The 23,408-nt window shown below is 36.8% G+C and overlaps 1 non-coding gene across 1 annotated transcript; it reads left to right on the top strand.

Annotated features, from left to right (window-relative positions):
• Positions 1–18,367: 18,367 nt before the first annotated feature.
• On the top strand, positions 18,368–18,440 carry TRNAT-AGU (transfer RNA threonine (anticodon AGU)). Its single transcript has one exon. It is a non-coding gene; the product is annotated as a tRNA-Thr (tRNA).
• The last annotated feature ends 4,968 nt before the right edge of the window (positions 18,441–23,408 follow it).

Here is a 23,408-nt window from a genome sequence, read left to right as displayed (position 1 = left end):
AAGATTCAGAAATCGAGAACTCTTTTGCTCATAAAAATTGTACATCTGTGGTAACCAGTTAAAATGACATGCTTTACATATTTTTCTAGCAGGTTTCTTTTATTTGTTTAAGTTTTATTGGTGCTTTTTATTTTTTAAATGGCCATATTTAAATGGTCATCTCTCAGATTAAACCTTCTCTTTGTAACAAAGTAAAATGTGATGACCGCGTATTTAAAATCAGCTGGAGTCAGGAATTCAGGTTAAGGGAAAAATCTTCAATCTTTATTCTTTTTGAAGTGAAGAGGGATTGCGATAGCAATATGGGCAGCTGAAACAGGAAGCCGTCCAACAGAGGTGAAGGGGGATTGCAGATGAAAGGAAGATCGGAGGTGAAGGGGGGTCGCGATAGCAATGTGAGCTGCTGTCACAAGATGCTAGCCAGCAGTCTCCCTTTCCACTTCCCTTTCCACTCCCCTGCCTCCACCCACCAAAAGTCGTCATTTCCTATACAACACATCAGGACTTGCACAAAGAGTAGGCGGGGGCCATACTTTCTCCAAGCATATATATTAAGAGAGTATGGTCCAATTACTATTTAGCCTCACATGCTTGGGACCTCAGTGCATCAACTCGAGTCTCAGCCCATTACAGGAAAAGAATGAAATGAAATCAATTGACAACACATATGACAGTGTAAAATCTACATCTCACAGTAATGATGCTACAATGATAGCTGGCATTTACAAAGTGCGTACTATATGCCAGCCATTTGACTAATTTCTTTCTTTCATTTTTTTTTTTTTTTTTTTTTACTGAGGCAACTGGGGTTAAGTGACTTGCTCAGGGTCCCACAGCTAGGAAGTGGTAAGTGTCTGAGGATTTGAACACAGGTTCTCCTGACTTCAGGGCTGGCACTCTATCCCCTGCACCATCTAGCTGCCCCCTAATTTCTTTACAAATATCACCTAATGGGGGCAACTAGATGGTATAACAGATAGGGCCTGGAGGCAGGAAGATGAGTTCCTGAGTTTAAATCCAACCTCAGACACTTAATATCTGCCATTTCTACGTATTATAAACTTAAATATATATGTACACACACACACACACACACACATATATATATATATGCACAAAGCTCTAGCCACTGCACTGCTCTATAATCTTCCACCTCTGTACCAAGAAGAGGTTGACTCATAATCATTTGTTCTCTGGGACAGAGCCTGGCCACCTTTTCAGTGTCATTTGCTTTTATGTTATGGATGTTGTGTTGATATTTTACTCTCTTCATTCTGCATCATTTTGTACAAATCTTCCTGAGTTGCTCCAATCAATCACCCAATTAATCAATAAATATTTATTAAATACCTGCTATATAGCAGACACTGTACTAAACCTCGAGGATACAAAAAAGGCATAAGATATTCTCTGCCCTCAAGGAGCTTACAATCTAAATGGGGGGATGTACAAATAAATCTATACAAAGCAAGTTATATGTATAATGAAGAGGATTTTTTTTCCTTTGAGCAAATAGTATTTTTTCTACTACATTCATCTACTACAATGTGTTCAGCTTTTCCCCAATCAATAGGTACTCCCTTTCTTTTTTGTCACCACAAAATATGCTTCCATGAACATTTTGGTAGATATGGGACCTGTCTGGCAGGTTTTTTTATGTTGTTTTTGCTTTGTTTTTACCTACTTGGGGGTATTTCGAGTGATATAATGTTTGCAAAACATTCTCTATACCTTAAAGCACTACATTACTGAGCTTTTTTCTTCTATGCACAGAAATAGGATCATTAGGTTAAAGTATATGGATAGTTTAGTCCTTTTTCTCACATATTTCTGAATTGTTTTCCAAAACAAATGAATCACTTTGCAGTATAGCCTAATGCAGGTCCAGAAGGGAAAGGCAGATAAGATATCTGAAAGGTTACTAAAACACCTTAGTTCACTTGTTTAAGATTTCGATCCTATCCACCTCTGGAAAACAAACAAACAAACAAAAAACTTAAGGTCGCCTACAGATTAAAATGCAGACCAAAATGTCATTGATGAATAAAACAAAACTAAGACCATCAGAAGGAATCAGGAATAGATGTTTTTACACACGGGAATTGGGCATCTCAAAGCTGTTTAGTGTTTGTTGGATTGAATTGAATTGAATTACAATACTTGGACAATAAATAAATTCTGAATTTTCTGGCAGCTAAAGCAAAAAGAAGGTGAGTTACATAGCTTCGACATTCTGACAACAGATAGTATAAGAGGTTTGATGTGCTAAAGTAATGACACTACTTTCCCAAGCCACATGCAAAAATCAATTTCATTCCCTTATGGTCACACCTTAAACAGATTCATCTGTGGAGACAAAACTTTTCCCAGAACTGGAATTTATTGCCTAGTTTATGCCTGATCCCAGTGCTGCTTTGTAGTCCAGCTGTAAACTATGGTCACCGAGCCATGAAACCGAGACAACGGGCCTGGCCGGGAGCCGGGGAAGATACACAGGACCACTGAGGAAGATGGGTCTGATCAGCTCGAGCGATTCAGAAAGTCTTTGCTCACTTGAAACAGTGTGGAAGGAGGAGAGGGAACACGACAGCATAGTCCTGGCTTCTGAGGATGAAAAACAACCACAATGATTTGATTTTCCTTGGTGCCCCATATGGTGTATAATTATATGGTTCTTCCAGGCTTAAATACTTGACACATGTCTCACATTCTTTACCTACATTATCTCACATAGTGGGAATAGGAAACTTTAGGTATGTAGATGACTGTTAGAGTTTCCTCTACACAAAGCAGAGAAAGTAATAATAATTTCTCAACTTTTTCAGTGAATTTCATCATTCAAAAGGTGGAGTAACCAGTAGGGAGAACTTCTGTACTCGACCCAATTTTTACCAAGTATAAGAAAGTGGCTGTTGAAAAAGAAATGATGGCACTTTGGGAGTAAGTGGCCATTCCATCTGAGATTTCGTAACAGAGAAGCAGCAGAAGGCAAGGCCTTCTAGGGGTACCCTAGATTTCAGGACAACATTTTGGAATCTTTTGGAATCATATTTGTCAGATCCCTAAGGTTGCAAAGTCGTTTTCCTCTATAATGTTTTTTGTCTTTATATAAATTGTTCTCCTGCTTTTGCAGTGAGCACAAATTTCAAAAGGTTCAGAGAAAATATAACTAGCATTCCATGGTCTAAAATTTCACATGGAAATCAGCTAAAGAGGGCCAGCAAGCTTGAAAGAATAAAATTTTGAAGAAAAACCAATCAACTGATAAATATTTATTAAGCACTATGTATCAGGTGCTAGCTAAGTACTAATGATTCGAGAAAAGGCAAAATATAGTCCTTTCCTTCAAGAAGTTTACAATCTAATGAGTTTACAATCTATAGTACACAAGATGAAGCAATTCTGATGAGGAAGAAGAGAATTCCCTAAAAAGGTAGATATGATCAATAATCATATGAAAAAATGCTCTAAATAACTATTAATCAGAGAAATGCAAATTAAAACAACTCAGAGGTAGGAAGGATAAATGTTGGAGGGGATGTGGGAAAACTGGGACACTGATGCATTACTGGAAGAGTTGTGAATGGATCCAGCCATTCTATAAATGTTAAGTATCTGAAGCCAGATTTTAACTCAGGTTCTCTTGACTCCAGGGCCAATGCTCTATCCATTGCACAACCTATCTAGCTGCCTCTAACTATCTAGCCATTCTGGAGAGCAATTTGGCTATACCCAAAAGGCCATAAAAATTGTTCATACCATGGCCCTCTTCAACAATGAGATGAACCAAATCAGTTCCATTTGAGCAGTAATGAATTGAGCCAGCTACACCCAGTGAAGGAACTCTGGGAGACGACTATGAACCACTACATATAATTCCCAATCTCTCTATTTTTGTCCACCTGCATTTTTTTATTTCTTTCACAGGTTAATTATACACTATTTCAAAGTCTGACCCTTTTTGAACAACAAAATAACTGTATGGACATGTATACATATATTGTATTTAACTTCTACTTTAACATATTCTACATTTAACATATTTAACATGTATTGGTCAACCTGCCATCTGGGAGAGGGGATGGGGGGAAGGAGGAGAAAAGTTGGAACAAAAACTTTTGCAATTGTCAATGCTGAAAAATTACCCATCGGATATCTTGTAAATAAAAAGCTATAATAATAAAAATTTTTAAAAATTGTTCATACCCTTTGATCCGGCACTGTCACTACAAGTGTCTGTATCCCAAAGAGATCACAAAAGAGGGAAAAGGGCCCACATGTAAAAAAATGTTTGTAGCAGCTCTTTTTGTGGTGGCTAGGAACTGGAAATTAAGTGGATGTCCATTAATTGGGGAATGGCTGAATAAGTTATGGTATGTGAATGTAATACAATCCTGTTTTCTATAAGAAAAAATCAGCAGGGTGATTTCAGAAAAACCTGGAAAGACTTACATGAACTGATGTCGAGTGAAGTGAGCAGAACCAGGACAACATTGTATATAGTAACAAGACTATGTGATGATCAGCTATGATAGACTTAGCTCTTCTCAGCAATACAGCAATCCAAGACAATTCCAATAGACTTGGAATGGAAGATGTCACCCACATTGACAGGGAGAACCATGGAGACTATCTGTGGATCAAAGCATACTATTTTCACTTTTTTATGTTTCTTATGTTTTTTTCCTTTTGTTCTGATTTTTCTTTCACAACATGAATAATATGGAAATATATTTTTAAAAAGAGGTGGATGTGAGTCACTGATAAACTTAGGGTTTTAGAAGACAAATATAGAAAATATTTAAGATCAGAGAGTAGATTATGAACACCAAAGCATGGCATTGTTTTATAAGAGTACATTGGAATGTTAAAATTTCAGATGAGCTGAGTCTGCAAAGGAAATATGAAGTCAAAGAATTTTTTTTTTTACTGGGACTTGGAGCGGGGGGTGCTATACTGAGACAACATGGTATAGTGGATAGTCATCTTTGTGTCCAGAAACCCTGGGTTCAAGGCCAATCTTAGACAAGTTACTTAACCTGTAAGTGCCCCAAGCAACCTTCTAAGACTATATGTTATAAAATAGAGGCAGAGTTCCATTATGGAGGCTATTTTCTTATTGGTAGTTTCCTATGTCAGTGACATGACAGTCCTGTCCAAAAAGTGTATATTGGATGTGGGGGAATTAGGATTAGAGAAGAGATAGGATAATGGGGATGATGGTATCTGACAACAGAGAGAAAATAGAGGTGCCCAATACTAATTTTGTTTTTGCTTTTTTTTTTTTTTTTTGCTTTTTTTTTTGGTCAAAGATTATGATCTTTGGTTTGTAAAAGACAGAACAAAAATGGCTAAGGAGGAATTGATACTTATGATAAGCAGGTTCATAGTAGGTAGCTATGTCCCTTTAATAGTTTTAATTCACCGGGCTTAAATAAGCTACGTTTTTGGGTACTCAAAGAAAATGGAAGCTGTGAAGACTGAGCTACTATCAGTAATGTTGGAAAGACTATGGAGAACAAGAGAGGTACTAAATGACTGGACAAGTGCAATATTTCATTTTTGATTTTTGTTCTGCTTTTGAACACAGGTGAACAGAGTATGAGCTCACTAGGCCTATGAATTTAACATCTATTCCCAGCAAACTTCCAGAAAAGGAAGTGATGATCATGTAGAAACAGTATGGCTTTATCAAGATGGGGAATGTCAGACTAACCGTTTCCTTTTGTAGGGTTCCTATATCAATAGATTGAGGAATGCTATAGAATTGTCTACTGATATTTCATAAAACTTTTGATTAAGTTTCTCATATTATTATTGCAGAAAATATGGGGGAAAAAAGGGCTAGTTGAAAGTAAAATTAGATGGATTCAGATCCAAAGAGTAGTTAATAAATGTTTAATTTTAATATAAAATGAGTTCTTGATTAGAGTGCTCCAGGGATTTGCACCCAATTAGGTACAGTTTAATATTTTCATGACTGATTTGGTTAGAAGAATAGATAGTGTGCTTACAAAACATTCAGATACCAAGCAATATTTCCTGAAATACTGAAATGGATCGATCTCACCAATTCAGGCGTTTTTGCCACTAAAGTCAATCACAGCCCCTGCATGACTGTCCATCTAAGGTGACTTGTGGCCATGCTTTCTCCTAAATTCACCAGAAGGGTTCAAGCAATGTGCTGGAGGCCTTCTTCTATTTCTCCTAACATTGAGTAGACCGGTAGAGTACTCTGATTGTTCATCTGTTAATTTTCACTCTTGTCACATGACTGCCCTTTTTGCTCTATCTTTTCTTCTTGGAAGTTTCCCATTTGTTATATTTTGCAGCCTGCTCACAGCCACTATGCTCCTCTCCATCATTTTCTCTATGATATTCATTTTTACTTCTTGGAAATCTGTTGTATTTTGTGTTGCACAGCCATATGGCAAAACAAACAGAAAGTTGGTCTTGGTGATCATGAATTTACAATAGATGACTTGTATAAAATTATTATAATTGGTACTGGTGTCATTTCTTATTTCAAGTCCCTAGTTATTATTGTTGATTACTTATTAAAAATAGTTCCGTTTTGAGTTGTTTCAGGTACACACTATGCATTTTTCTCATTGCTATTCTTCCTGTTTGTTTTTTGTTTTTTTTTTAAACTAATTCTGATCCTTGTCTTAACAAGGAGGTGTCCACAGATAGTTGACTTGAGGATAACTCCCATGTCAATAACAAGTCTTTTCCTGTATTTTAGAATATCATATATTTCATTTTTTGCAATGTGATTTGGTACTTACCACATTCAGAAGCTACCAGTTCTTTTTTTCCTATTTTTTTTCAAAGAAATTGTTCAAGATATATAGTTATGAAGCTTGTGTGTACTCTGTGGGTCATGATCTCTCTCGTTGCTTTTTTCTGAAACATGCTTTCCTGAACAATTCCTGCCATTTTCATTACTGCTCATCTTTGCAGTGATGTCACCAAGAGTCAAAGTGTATGATGATTTAATTTGGAGACTTAATGGAGAACTCTGTAAAATTTCTGAACCTCTTCATCCCCAGCAACTAATGTTGATGCATAAGCAATAATTATTTTTATAGTAGTCTTTTTTCAAATATCAAACCAGATGGCAAAATATTCTGTGAAATAATGTTCTTTGGTCCTATGGGACCTACATTAAAACCAGCTCTACTTATCCTTTCTTTGCCTTTCCAAAGATTACCTGTAAAACATCCTCTTCTATTTAGCTGGAATCTTCTGGGGCTTTATATATATATATATATGTATGTATATATATATATATATATATATATATATATATACATACATATATATATATATAAATAACAAGAATATCAAGATTGACATAATTTGACTCCTCTAGCACATTAACATCTTGTTGATCACTGAGCAAAGATTTCACAGTTAATCAACAAATTGGATTTTGAGGTGTCTAAGAATTGACTAATTCACTGTCTCCTTTTACACTACTCTACCTTTGTCTCTGCAGAAGCAAATGGTGACCACCCAGACATTTAGCATTTTTGGTTTGTTTGTTTGTTTGTTTTGTAGATTGCAATCTCCAGAGAATTCATCACCAAGTACCCAGTATACTGTAGATGAGCCTCTCTTTATATAGCTGGCAAGTCCTTGGAAAGCAGACTTGGTCTGTTGCTGGGGCCATAATCAAAACCATGTTAGAAGCTTCCAGAGCTGGTGCTTCATAGCTCCCTCGGACTTTAGGAGCTTTGGGGCACTTCCACGTCATTATAAAGCATCAAAGAAGGAATTTCTGGACAGCAATGTAAAGGGCATGAGGATGTGGAAACACCTTAGCAATGAAGAACTACACAGAAGCCTCAAACGTCATCAGAGAGAGAGAGAGAACTAGATTAATATCATGCAAGATATAAAATGGCGAGATAGAGATAGAGTGTCTGTCAGTGTTATGTAGCATATGTAGTGAAGAGTCCAAATGGGAGAATGATACCCTATAGATGGTAAGGTCCTTCAGATATTCCTGATTTCAGCTAGTAGCTTTGACCTCCTTCCTCAAAAGAATCCTTTACTGACATTGGGAGAGGAGAAGCATGCTTAGGTAGTCAAAGTTCATTTACTTTCAGTAATCTTTTGCAAGTTCTGATGATCAGTTAAATGGCATATAGGCTGCCAGACACAGGGAGAAGGAAAAGGTTAAAAAAAAAGATTGGGGACAGGGAAAGGGGAAGACCTGAATAATCCAGAAATTGGCCTATGGGTTCCCAAAAGGATGAGAGGTAACTGCAGTGGATGTCAGTGCTTCAGCATTTGATATGTGAATTCCTAGGTCATAGAATAAAAGCTTCCTTTCTAGAATTTTCATGCGTCTGTATTCTTTGGGTTTTGATGAATTTTGTTCCGACCTTGGAAATTCTCAATACCACAGTCATTTTCAAAGCTAGCAATGATAAAGTATTTATTGTTAGATCAGTTAACCAACTAAAGACTCTCCTGCTACTAAATATGGTCAACAGGCTGCTTCTGAGTTATGGCTCTGGCAAGTGACCCTGCTTTTTGTCCAATGGGAATGTTATTGACTCCATCCCATTGCCTTTGGGGCTCCACTGAATTTTTATATTATTTGCACAAAATTCATGTTTTAGTAAACAGCCTCTGAAAGTATTGTTATGGTGAACATTTCATGGTTTATGTTAAGCATTTGGTTTTCAAGAATGGGCGAAAATAAATGTTTTTAGAGTGCAATTATTTTAGTGTATTACACAATAAACTCTAATATTTGTAACTAAAACTGTATCTATGTTTGATTAGTAATTAAGCTCTCAAATGGTTGGGAAAGTAATTTCCTTTTATAAGGCAGTAGTTTAGGGCAAATTACTTGATACATGCACTGATATTTGGGGCTCAGCTATATCTACATGTGATTATTAATGATGCTCTCTATAGTGGTAGTGAAAGTGATTTCCATTTATAGCAGTAGTTTAAAACAAAGCACATTGTAAACTTAGTGATATTTGTAAATAAAACTGTGTCTACACATGAATATTAATTATGCTTTCTAGAGCATTTGTGAGGGTCCTTTCCATTTATAGCTGTTTGGAGCAAATGAGCATTTTGATCATTTTAATGTCACTGGATAGTTCTTGATTTTTGTCCCATGACACTGCAGCCTTTTGCCCACATGATTAGCAATGTGGAAAAATGAGCTGGACTTTTTGTACAACTTTACTATTTTCACTACCATTCTAATCTTGGCTTTAAGTGAAGCATAAGGAAATGACAAATAATTATCATGCAATTCTATGTTGTACAGAATACAGGGATGTTGTTGTCTGTCCTTTGTTTTCAGAGAGAATCAATGACATCATGATGTGATGTCTTGACTCACAAGTGAATTGAACTCAAATGAGGCAGAGTCTCACAAAGTCATCAGCTTCACCCTGTCTTCCAGAGTCATCAAAATCAAGTGGCGGGACAAAAGTCAAGATGACTGGTGCTGTCCCAGGATGCAGTTGTCTTAGCTGTATGACCAAGCTCAGGGCAGTGCTCTAAACTTTTTTGATCATGTACTGTTTGAGGATGTATTCTGATGGAAGTGGACCTCTTCGATAAAGAGAGCCTTAATTGATTAAAAATGGACAGAAGCAGCTACACCCAGAGAAAGAACACTGGAAATGAATATAAACTGCTTGCATTTATGTTTTTCCTCCCGGGTTATTTATACCTTCTGAATCCAATTCTCCCTGTGCAACAAGAAAACTGTTTGGTTCTCCACACATATATTGTATCTAGGATATACTGCAACCCATTCAACATGTAAAGGACTCTTGCCATCTCGGGGAAGGGGTGGAGGGAGGGAGGGGTAAAATCGGAACAGAAGTGAATGCAAAGGATAATGCTGTAAAAATTACCCTGGCATGCGTTCTATCAATAAAAAATTATTAAAAAAAAAAACTTTTTTGATCATGTACCTCTATCAGCCAAAAAAAAAAAAAAAAGGATTTATTTTCTCAAATATTTATATAAAAATGAGCACTTGAGTAAATATATGCATATTTACATAGTTATAAGTCATATGCCAAACCACTATGCTGATAATGTATACATTATAAAACATACACAAAAATAATATTATTTTATTTTTAAAATCATTTTCTAAAAATTTATTTCTTTAAAATTTAAATACTTTAAAATTTATTATAAATAAATAAAATAAGAAAAGAAAAAATAGAAAAAGAGAGGCAGAAAAAGGAAAAAAATTATCATGGGCCCAGAACATCAGGAAGGATTAAAAATTTGTAACCATAGATTTCCATTTCAAGAAAACACAGAAAATAATAGAAGACATTATCTTCATGACAAAATAAATATTTTTAAAGGATGAGGAAAAGATGAAGTTGTATTTGATCCTAAGAGTCAATAGGGAACTTAAACGGGGCGTTTACTTGGCCAGACCAGAACTTTAGGAAAATCACATCATGGTTCTATGGGGAATACATTGGAGAGGCAGGAAAACTGATCAGAAAGCTATTAGGGAGATGAGATGAGGACCTGAACTGCGGTGGTGTCTGTGTGACTGGAGGCATGGGAATGGATGCTACTGGTATAGTGGAGATAAAAAATAAGGAGATTTAGCGACTGATTGGATGCAAAGGATGGGAGAGAATGAAGATTCCAGAATACCACCAAGTTTACAGACATTTTTGTCTGGAAGGATGGTGTTATCTTCAGTAGAAATAGGGAAATTCAGAAGAAGGATATGTATGGGAGAAAATATAATGTAATCATAATCCATCAAGGGTTGTTCGGCCTGGAATACTCACTCCTTCCCACTGAAAAACAAAAACTCTGTGTGTGTGTGTATGCTTATTCACTGGCCACTGCTCCAGAACATAGAACTCACTCCCAAAAGGTTTCTTCTGTAGCCATCAAGTGATGTGGGGGAGTGCTATGGAGTGTGGGACTGGCGAGAAGTCAGAGGGATGTTGAGAATTTTGCCTAGTACAGCTACTGTTAGTACCTGAATGGGGGCAGATTACAAGTGACCCAGAAATGAGTGTGCTCTCTACCCCTATACCAGTTTGGATGCATATTCACCAGGCCATTCTTTGTAGACTATGGCCCTCATTGTATTGGAGTATGAGTATTACATTCCAGTACAATATAAGCTCCTTAAGCATTTTTTCTTCTGTGTCTAGCCCTAGCACCTAGCTCAAAATCTTGCACGTACTAGACTCTCAATAAATGCTTTTTGGATTAAATTGAATCACATGTGGATAAAAAGTTTATTGCAGCGAGTGAGTACTGCTGGAGTATAAAAGCTGAGAATAAATGCTTTATTTCACATTGTAGTAACAGCTTTCAGCTTAGTTTATTTTGCACACTTGCAAGTGATTTCCAAATATTTTTAGGTCCATAAACATTCTGCTTAGTACACAAAATTTCAATTAGCTCCACATATAAACCAAAGCTACCTGGCTATAAGTCCTGATCATCCCTGCCTTTCTCCCATTCCTCATATGGATGGGCTAAGGAAATAAATGTCCTTACTTTGCCACTGACAGAGATTTTCCTATGAAAATCAAGCCAAAGCCCTATTTGTAAAGGCCAGAAACTGGAAACTGAGTGGATGCCCATCAATTGGAGAATGGCTGAATAAATTGTGGTATATAAATATTATGGAATATTATTGTTTGGTAAGAAACGACCAACAAGATGATTTCAGAAAGGCCTGGAGAGACTTACACGGACTCATGCTGAGTAAAATGAGCAGGATCAGGAGATCATTATATACTTCAACAACAATACTATATGATGATCAATTCTGATGGACCTGGCCTTCTTCAGCAATGAGATGAACCAAATCAGTTCTAATGGAGCAGTAATGAACTGAACCAGCTACATATACTCAGGGAAGGAACTCTGGGAGATGACTAAGAACCATTACATTGAATTCCCAATCCCTATATTTTTGCCTGCCTGCATTTTTTTTATTTCCTTCACAGGTTAATTGTACACTATTTCAAAGTCCAACTCTTTTTCTACAGCAAAATAACTGTTTGGACACATATACTTGTATTGTACTTAATTTATACTTTAACATATTTAACATGTATTGGTCATCCTGCCATCTAGGGAGGGGGTGGGGGGAAGGAGGGGAAAAATTGGAACAAAAAGTTTGGCAATTATCAATGCTGTAAAATTACCCATGCATGCATATATATATATATATATATATAACTTGTAAATAAAAAGCTATTTAAAAAAAAAAAAAACGAAAGAAAATCAAGCCAAAAGGGAAGCTTTAATTTCTAGAACATAATATGTCTTGGATCTTATGATTTCCAGAGTGGAATATTTTTTAACAGAATGTATATTCTGTTTTAGAGTTTGAAAATTTTGGTATCCCAGTGTAATAGGGAGTTCACGATCTGAAATTTGTAGTTCAGAGGAACAAATATTCCCTTTAAACTCTGAAAGTGATCTGAATGATCACAACCTATAAGCCAAAAGGTAGACTGGAGTCACGCCTCAAACTTTCCCAAAAGACTACACACAATCCAAAGAAAAAAGATTCAGATAAAGAAACTGAGACTATATGAGCTAGGCAAAAATGGCAGTAGGACTAAACAAGCTGAGAAACTGGAGAAGGGAGAAGTAGGGAAAGGGGAACTGTGCTACCAGAGAAGAAGGAGCTCAGTGTAAGCCAGTGGGTCCCTGTAGGCTTTTTGGAACAAAAAACTGGGCTTCGAGCTGCCAGTCATAATCATTGCTTCAAGGACTGAAGGTGGTCCAGAAGTCACCTTTTCTCATCTTCCTCTTCCTGTGCTTATCTTGTAATAGGATCTATAATACACTCACTTCATTTCTTTCTTTTATCTAAACATTTCCCATATACTGATTTTGCTATGTGGATGAAGAAACAAATCAGGGTTGGTCATTGTGGTAGGAGCAATATCTTAACTCCTTCCAAAAAGATTAGACTGATTTTTCTTTAAAAGGTACCAAGATCATCATCGAGATTTGCTAGGTTCACAGGACTGAAAGATCACAAGAGGCAACTTAGACAAAAGAGCATTGCTCAATTGAATCAACTCAAGGTACCTTCAATGCTTATCTTTATTGAATAGCTATCTGTTACAACTAAGTAATCTTTTTTTTGTTGTTGTTGAATATTAAATGACATATGAGTGTCACTTTCTGTTCAATATTGAAGCTAACCTACCAGGGGACTGCTGCCCAGCTCAGAACAGTTATAAAGGCTTGTATTTCTTCGCCAAAAAAAGGAGGAAGCTGAGGTTAGCTAGAACTACAAAATGTAAATTAGAACATCAAGCCAAACCTCTGTCTGAATGGTAGGAAGTTTCCCAACTGGCACACAGAGTGGTTACTAGAGGGGTATTAATAACATTTTCCTAGATAGAAGTTCTACAAAATAACAGAGAAAGTGACTATGTGAGCCTGAGGGCCATTACTTTACCCCAAGGCTTAAAAGTGAGCTAATTATTATAACAGGGGCAACAAACTGGCACAATGGTTAGAGAAATCGACTGTAATAATAAAAATAAAATTCTCTTTGCTAGTTCAAATTCAGACTTCGACACAGCCGTATGATCCTGGGCAATTCACTTAACCCTGTTTGGCTCAATTCCTCATCTATAAAATGATCTGGAAAAAAGAAACACCAGTCCAGTATCTTTGTCAAAAATAAACAAACAAACAATACAATACAATACAAAACAAAACCCAAATGATTCGAAGAAGAGTCAGACCAAAACCAAAATGACCCAACAACAATTGTTATTTAATCTACATCAGATTGCTTCCTGTCTTGGAAAGGTGAGAGGTAAGGGAGGGAGGGAGAAAAATCTGAAATACAGACTTATAAAATGAATGTCAAAAATGATCTTGATGTGTATCTGGAAAACAAAATACTACTGAAAATTTTAAACAGGAAAATTTTCAAAAAAAGATTCAAATTTTTAAAATGGAGTTTGCATAAGGACAGCATGATTACCTAAAAGAAATGAAGAAAGAGAAAAAAAATAAAATTTTGGAACAAAAAATTGGAAGGAGAAAAAATAAAGTAGAAGAGAAAGTGTTAACATTTATCTTATCCAGTTAATGGATTCCCTGAAAACTAGAATAGAAAAAAAATAAAGTAAATGGCTCCATAAAACATCAAGAAATATTAAAATCAAAAGATTAAAAAAATAGAAGAGATTACAAGGTATCTGATTTTTTTTTTTTTTTTTTACAAAAAGTAATCTGGAAAGGGGCAGCTAGGTGGTACAGAGGATAGAGCACCAGTTCTGAAGTCTGGAGGACCTAAATTCAAATCTGACCTTAGACACTTAACATTTCCTAGCTGTGTTACCCTGGGCAAATCACTTGACCCCAATTGCCTCAGGAAAAAAAAGTAATCTGGAAATCAAATCAAGGGGAGATACTTTAAGAATCAATGTACTGTTTCTAGTTTCTTCTTATCAATAAAAAGGGTGCTGTAAACACATGAGTACATGAGTTTTTCTTTTTATCCATGACTTCATGGCAGTACAATGGCAGAGTAGAACTGGTCAGAGAGAGACAGAGATGATCCTGTGGGTTTTATCAGGTATTGAGGGAGTTTGAGTTCTCTTTGTCATCTTGCACACCTGTCTCTTCAAATACACAAAAGACAGATGTCACTGGAAGAGATTAAGAAAATATTGAAGATAAGGACACCCCTTTAAACATTCACTGAGTCATCAGCTCTTCCTGCTAAGCAGCAAGTCTCTTCATCATCTTAAAATGCAATGCCTTCAGCACTTGCTAGAGTACCTAACAACAAGAGTGCTAGGGAACAGAATAGTAAGAGTCTACTTTAATCTTGAGACCCTTCATAATGTACACAATACCCCATTTGTATAGGCAACAAGTCTGTGCAAAGATAAGTCTTGTGCAAACTTGATGCTTGTGGTCTTTGGCTGGTTGGATTTCAGTCAGCTCACTCTTGGGAATGGATGTTGAGGCCTTGGGTGTGAGTTCTGCCTCACTGGCTAAAGGTCCGGGATACACATCTTGTAGATACGCCAGGACAGGCATCGAACATGCACCAAATCTAGATGGTCCCCACCGTCTCAGGAGTTGGGCTCCTGGATACACAAGCTAAACACATACTTGTTGTTGGGGCATGTTGGCAAGGGAGATGAGAGGGGTATAAGAACAGGACATCAGAGGGAGAGAGAGGAAGCAGAAGGAAACACAAGATGATGTAACCAAGCAATAAAGCTTCTCTAACTGCATAAAGGGTATCAGAACTACTCTGTCGTATCCGGAGACCTCCGTCTTCCGATGGTTATAGGGGCGATTATAATTGTGGGTAAATGCTCAGACACCAGCTGGTGTCAGCAGGTCTGCACTAGCTGAGGACCCCAACAAGCACTGAGTCACAAGTGGCCAGAATCAGGTTCCAATATGGTCACCTGGAACCAAGGACAACCCTATGCATGTTCCATAGGATGATCCTCAATAATGCTCACTTTTGGAAGTTCCTCATATTTTCATTCTTCTGAAGAGAAGAAGTTTTAATTTTCAGATAAAGCTCTAATAAGTTGGTGCTATCAAAGCCATACCAAGCAATTCTGGTGCTTGGGTCAAGGAATATAAACCTACCCCTAGTGAAGAAGTTGAAGAGGATGTTCAGAGAGACCTTGGAATTCAGGATACTAGTGTCTGTGGCCCACGGTAGAGAGATAGAGACCTTGGGATGGAAACATTGGACCCTGGTAGTTTATAGCTATGGAAGCCACTGCTAGTGTAGATAAATAAGGAAGGGCTAGGGAGTGGAGTGGAGGGATAAAGCAAAGTCATTTTTCATTCATTCATTCATTCATTTATTTATTTATTTATATTTGCTGGGGTTAAATGACTTGCCTAGGGTCACACAACTAGGAAGTGTTAAGTGTCCTGAGACTTGCCTAAAGTCACACAACTAGGAAGTGTTAAGTGTCCTGAAGCAAGATTTGAACTCAAGTCCTCCTGACTTCAGGGCTGGTGTTCCATTGGCTAGACCATCTAGCTGTCGCTCCCCGCCTCCCTACTGCTTTACGTATTTTAAAAAAATTTTGAGTTCCAAAATCTCTATCTCCTTTCCTCCCCTTCCCCACTCCTTAGAAGCTAAGAAATATATAAATACACACGTTACTTAGAGTTCATCACATCTCTCTTTAGGAGTTGGATAACATTTTTCATTTTTGATCCTTCGGAATTGTCTTGGATCACTGTCTCGTTTAGAGCGGCTAAATCTCTCACAGTTAGTCACTGTTACAATATAGCTGTTATGTATAAAATCTTTTCCCAGTTCTGCTTACTCTACTTTGTATCAGTTCATATAAGTCTCCCCAGGTTTCTTTGAAAGCATGTTGCTTCTCATTTCTTACTGTGTTGCATCCACGTGTTCCAACAAAACTTTTTACAACTTGTTCGACCATTTCCCAAAGAGGCGGGTACTCCTTTGATTTCCAATTCTTTCCCACAACAGAAAGAGCTGCTAGAATTAGTTTTGTAGTACAGATGTTTTTCTCTTTTCTCTTGGATCTCTTTGGGAGACAAACCTAGTAGTGGTACTGCTGGGTCAAAGGGTATGCACAATTTTATAGTTCTGTGTGCGAAGCTCCAAATTGCTCTCCCAAATAATTGGATCAGTTCACAACTCTACCAAGGGTACGTCAGGGTCGTAATTTTTTCACTTAGCATTTTCCTTTTCTGTCATCTTAGCCAATCTGATAGAACATTTTTACGTGAAAATTGATGGCTTTGATTTATTTTTCTGACAACTGACTGTTCTTATCCTTTCACCATTTATCAACTGAAGAAGCTTCCTATTTTAAATAATTGTTTTTATCTAGGTGCTATATTTGGGTTATTTCTACCGGATGAAAATTACACATGCTAGTAACACCCTCTAAATTTAGGCACCCTGAGACAATGACTTACTTGCCTAGCCTTAGTTACGGCTCTGGGAGGCACAGAGTTAACGCCATTACTGCCAGTTTTTTTTTTTTTAAATAAAACCATCTTTTCATTGCAAAGTCTAGTGAATCCTATCTGATGAGGGTATAATACTATAGAAATAATTTATAATTATATTTCTTTTATGCTGAAATGAAAGGTCATTTCTGCAGGTCTTTGCTCACACCGAACTACTAAATGGGTCCTCTAATAAGCTGTATTTAACTTTTTAATACCTCATCTTTATTGGTTTTCTCTCTGTCCTCCCTTTCATTTTACTGTTCTGCATTTCTGTTTATGCCAGCATCCTCTCATGATGCTACGACATGCTCAGCAAAATCCTACCACTTCTGGCCACTGACCAAGCCTTATACAATGTGCCTTCACATAAAAGCTTCCGTATGGCAGTCTGCTATGTGAAGTATTTTGGTGGGGATTTTTAAATGCTGCTTTGTAATTAAATGAATGAAAGTTAAGGATCCAGTTTCAAATCAGCTTGCACAAAGTTATTATCTATCATTCTGATCAAAAAAGCAGGAACCGTTTTTCATTTGAATAAGATGCTAAGGGGAAAGGACACAGAAGCTTTTATAACCCTAAAATCACAATTCATCTTTGAAGATAATATAATTGTATTTAGTAAAATGGAGAGATACAAGAAACCACCTGCGAAATATCAGGTGGATAACTTCCCTTCCCTTTCCTGGAAGTCAGTTTCCTCAGCTGTAAAACCGGAGGGTTGGACTAGACGAACTCGAATGTCCCTTCTGACTCTGAAATTATGATCTACAAGATCATTTCCTGAGAAAGCATAGTACATTAGAGAAATAAGTTTAGCATCAGAGGGTTCGACTACCTTGTGATCTTGGACAACACAGTTCATATCTCTGGGACTCAGTTTCTCCAATTGTAAAACAAAAGGGTTGGATTAAGTTCCGTTTCTACTTGAAATTCTATGATTCCTTGCCATAAAACAAAAAAATGTTATTTAACCTAAAAATATCTCGAGAAAGCTTAATAATATGCATTTTGAGAGTTGGCAAAATATTTCTAAATGCTTAAAAACGTTAAGCCATGGATTTTGGTCTTTGAAAAATAACTGACAAGTCATGTTCACATTTTAATTAAAGAAATTTTTTTACAAAAAAATCTGAAAAAGCAATTTAGTACTCCTCTGATGAATATCAATATGAAACGAGAACAATTTGTCCTTTAATATATGTCCATTTTATAGTGGATGGAGACCACTAACTCATTTTCCTTGCGAGCATCAGTTAATAAGTCCTTTCATATGTTGATTATATGACGCGCATCAGAAACACCAAGCCCTATGCTTATGGAACGTCCGAATCACTTAGGTGACATTTTCAACTCCATCCTATGTGGGGGCCTCATGGCTTAGTGGTTAAAGCGCCTGCCTAGTAAGCAGGATATCCTGGGTTCGAATCCCAGTGGGGCCTAACCGTTTTCTTCAACCGTGTCATTGACACACTTATTCCTTTGCCAAATTTTAATTGGATCAACCTGTAATCATACTAATAATAATTATTTCTGATTATCATGTTTTATTCTCCCCTAATTGGGTTAAAAAGAAAAACTGGGAAAATGAATAACAGTTAGGATAGAGAATTCTATGCGCTACTACGTCAGAATGGAACGCTTAGGGGCGTTACAAGGCTCAGTGTGTTTGGGCGAAACCATCCAGAAAATAGGGGATCTACTCCTAAGGCAAGTGGGGGGTGGGGGGGGGGGGGGGGTGGGGGAGGGAAGGAGGACAAAAGGCAAAATTGAAGGAAAAACAAAAGGAAACCCAGCCTACAACCAACACAGAACAGTAGTTTAAAGGAGACCCAAACTGATTGTTGTTGCCAAGCCTCGGCTTTTAGGTCACCTGACCCTGCACACTTCTCTGCATTTAATCATCAGTTGCAGTCAGGTGCAACTCCATTTCGGGAGCTTGGGCAAAGAATGACTCCAAGCCAAATATTGAGTCCCATCTGGATATGTTCCTGCATCCCAACATGGTGGAAGGCCAGTTACCAACGCACCCAGCAGGCACGCTGAGGAGCCCCTCATCATCAGGCTCAGACCTCAAGAGAGGCTGAGACTATTTTAAAAAACAAAAACACATTATCTTTTTATTGGTGTAATTTAGAAAAACAGCAGTGAAAGTATCCATCAAACCTAACAGGCCTGCATCATAAAATCAGGATGGTTTTTATATATGAGCCCACCTGTCACATAAGGTAATTGTATTTTTTTTCCTGATCTTCCTTCAGGCTCCCTTCCCAGAACACAAAATGTGATTATCCTTGTTCATTGAAATTTCCTCTTTGCCACTTTGTTCTATTCTCTCAGCACAGCTGGGAAGGCCTGGCAGACACCACCAAGTTCCAAACTGCTTGTAACTTCAGGTCATTTTATCGAACTTAAGAACACTAATGGTGGACCATACTAACTGGTACACTTAAAAAAAAGCTCACTCATATTAGCATCTACTTAACAGCAGGGACAAAAAGAATTTGAATAAAACATAATTTCACTTAACGCACTGTTTAGTCAGTTCAGACTCTTTGTGAGCCCATTTGGGTTTGTTTGGCTTTTTTTGGTTTGTTTTGGTTCAGGTTATCATGCACCATTTTGTATCTCTCTCTCTCTCTCTCTCTCTCTCTCTCTCTCTCTCTCTCTCTCTCTCTCTCTCTCTCCCCACACACACACACAATACAAAGTCACTAAGGAAAAGGAAAGGCACTAGAAGGTAAGGAATCAGGAAAGGCCTCATGGAGGACATAGCACTTAAAATAAGACTTGATGGAAACTGGGGATTCTAAGAAGCAGAACTGAGAAGTGAATGCATTCTGGGTATAGGGAGTGTGGGAGTGGAGGGCACAGCCTATACAATTGCATGGACTGAGAATAGCATGGGGGCTTGATGCTCACAGCATACTAGCCAAGACCTCCATCTATACTGTCTGTTGTAGGTATAATGTAATCCAATATGTTACCCTTCTTCCTGAACTTCTACCTGCTGTGCGCTGTGGATACTTCCTGATTATTTGTTCCACCCTGCTGGTCTGTTTGTTCTCCCAGTGATCTGACCATATCCAGTCTGGCCTCTCCCACTATCAACCAAGCCCTGATGATGACTGCTTTGAAAGAGGCTACAGAAAACATATAGCAGTTTCTTTGACATAGATTCCCAATTGATCTCAACAATCTGGTTTTCAGGATGTTCACCTCTGTCCAATTTTCTCAGTGCTAAAATCATATAGTCCTTTCAACTAGATTCTCACATAAAAACAAACAATATACAATGGCAACTTGAAATCCACTGTGCAAAGAACAACGGCCTAATCTAAGGTATAATCTCTGAAGACACATACTTCCTTAATGTTTCACTAGGCTGTTTTGCTTTATTTATGCCATTTGATATTTTTTTTGTTTTTAAAATGAAATTGTCTTTTTTTTCAATCAATGAAAATCCACTTTCTCTCATTCCCACCTTCCCTTCTGCCCCTCAACAGCAAAACTTGTTACAAACATTTACAGTCAAGCAAAACAAATTTTCTCATCGTATATGTCTCCTCACTACCAAATCTGGACCAATCACCCTGAATCCATCAACTCTCTCTCAGGTGGATAGCATGTTTCATCATGAGTCCTCTGGAACTGTGATTGCCCGTTACATCCATTAGACTTCCTAAACCTCATTAAAAGCTTCAATTTTACAATGTTCTTATTCTTCTATTAGTTGTACTACTTGTTTCAGTCTCTATCAGTTCATACACGTGTTTTGAGGTTTCTCTGAAACCGTTTCCATCATCTCCCACAGCACAAAAGTATTTTGTAACATTCACATACCATAATTTGTTCTTCCATTCCTTAGTTAATGGATGTCTCTTCAGTTTCCAGTTCTTGGCCATTACAAAAATAACTGCTCTCAATATTTTTGTATATATAAGTTCTTTTCCTTTTTCTTTGACCTCTTTGGGATACAGATCTAGTTATGGTACAGTTGGGTCAGAGTATATACAATTTAGTAACTCATTAGGTCTAGTTATTTTTCTCATTTGCCTACTTTTCTTTGCGTCAAATAATTTTTCATTTCACATAATCAAATTATACATTTTACCTTCTCTGATCCTCTTTCTTTTATTTGGTCATTAACTCTTCTCTAATCCATAGATCTAACAGATAAGTTATTCCTTGCATTTATAATTTATTTATGACATCACCCTTTATGTCATGTTCCTATTTAGAATTTGGTATATGGTATGGCATGTTGTGTGTGTCCTGCTTTCTAGAGCCCCCAAGTTGGGGTGACAAAAAGTACTGTTGCTTTCTAGAGCCCCCAGGCCAGGGTGATTAAAATATACCATCCTAGTGGAGAAGTGATGAGGCGGGACTCCTGAGGATGGTGGAAAAATGGAGTCCATTTATTCCAAGGACTTTCCCCTTTTTATGCCCTCGAACCTTTAAGTAACAAAAACACTGGGCATGTGCTAAGTACATATTGCACACGTGGGACAACATGAACAACTTGCTGTTATACATAGTTTGCCACCTGGTATCACTCTTCCACCTGGTATCACTGCTTCAATTTCAACACAGGTTGTCATGGCCCCCTGACTTCTCAGGAAGACCAAGAGCCCTTAGGGGAGATGTGGAGCCCAACCAGACACTATTAGCAGGTTCCTTCTGGGCTGAAGGATCTTATACCTTACCCAGAGTTTCCCCACTGTCTGTGACCCTCTACAATGCTGATTACCTACTAGCTCTTCCCAGATTGCTTTTTGGTGTTCCCAATGATTTTTGTCAAAGAGTGAGTTCTTACCACAATAGGTTGGATCTTGCATTTCTCAAACACTAAGTTACTGTGCTTGTTTGCTTCTGTATATTGGGTACCTAATTTTGTGCACTGCTTGATGCACCTTATTTCTTAACCAAAACCAAATTGTTTTGATGACTACTGTTTTGTAATATAGTCTGAGATCTGATACTACTAAGCTCCTTTTAGTCATACATCCCTCCCCCCACCCATTGTTTTCCTTGAGATTCTTGGTCTTCTGTTACTTCAGATGGACTTTGTTATTAATTTTTCCTTAAAGTAATTCTTTCGTAGTTTGATTGCTGTGGCACTGAATAAATAAATTAATTTAGGTAACATTGTAATTTTGATTATATTAGTTTAGCCTATCCATGAGCAGTGAATATTACTCAATTGTTTTGATGTCCTTATTTGTGTAGAAAGTGTTTTGTAGTTTAATATTCATAGAGTTCATGTAAGTGTGTTTTGGCAAGTAGACTCCAAAGTATTTTGTAATTTTTATAGTCATTTTAAATTGAGTTTCTCTTTCTATCTCTTCTTCCTGGATTCTTTGGTAATATACAGAAATTCACAATTTCTGTGGTTTTATTTTATATCCTATAACTTTGCTGAAGTTGTTAATTGTTTTGATTAGTTTTTTAGTAAACTCTATAGGGTTCTCTAAGTAAACTCTCATACTATTTGCAAAAGTGATGATTTTGTTATCATTGTGATGTGAGGCAAAGAAGAATAATCCTATTATTTCCTCAATTGCTCTTCCTCTTCCTTATCTTATCATAATAACCACCATTTTTGACATAATAGCAATGGTAATAATGATGATAATGATAAGATAAAATATAAAATGTTCAAATAAACAGAACAATAACTACAAGGGTCAATTAGCCCAATCATATAAAAAGAACTTAAGTCATAAATGAACTCTCAGTGAGAGTTGAGGAGAGGAGACAGTACCAGATGGATTTACAATGGAAGTCCATCAAATATTTAAAGAATAATTAAGTTGAAAGTTACATAAACTAAAAAAAAAAAAAATAGGAACAGAAGGGGTTCTACTAAATTATGTTGATGATAAAATTTGTTGTTGATACTTAAACCAAGGAGAGTCAAAAGAGAGAAAGAAACTTATCATCCAATAACTCTAATGACTATAAAGGCAAATTTTTAAATTAAAATATCAACAAGCACACTATAGCAATATATCATGAAGATTATTATCAAGGGATTGGATTTTATAAATATTCATCCATTTCATTTACATTTTCAGTTTTAATAACCTAATAATGGGAGGAAATGGGTTCTAATAATTTCCTTCATTTCTTCTTCCTCGGTTGTGAATTTACCTTTTTCATTTTTGATATTGATAATTTGGTTTTCTTTCTTTTTCAAAAAGTCAAATTAGCTACTGATTTATTATACTGACTTCCCCCCAAAAGTCTTTTAAAAATTGTTTTAAATTATTTATTAAAATTATTTTTATTGTCAAGTTTTCTTCTTCCCTTCATTTCCTACTCCATCCATTGAGAAGGTAAGCAATATGATAATCACTACATCTCTGAAGTCATGGGAAACTTATTTCCATATTATCTATATTGCAAAA

The sequence above is a fragment of the Antechinus flavipes genome, chromosome X (assembly GCF_016432865.1).
Source record: "Antechinus flavipes isolate AdamAnt ecotype Samford, QLD, Australia chromosome X, AdamAnt_v2, whole genome shotgun sequence".
Classification (NCBI taxonomy): Eukaryota; Metazoa; Chordata; class Mammalia; order Dasyuromorphia; family Dasyuridae; genus Antechinus; species Antechinus flavipes.
Note: the sequence above shows the minus strand (reverse complement) of the source record. Positions and strands in the feature narration are given on the sequence as shown.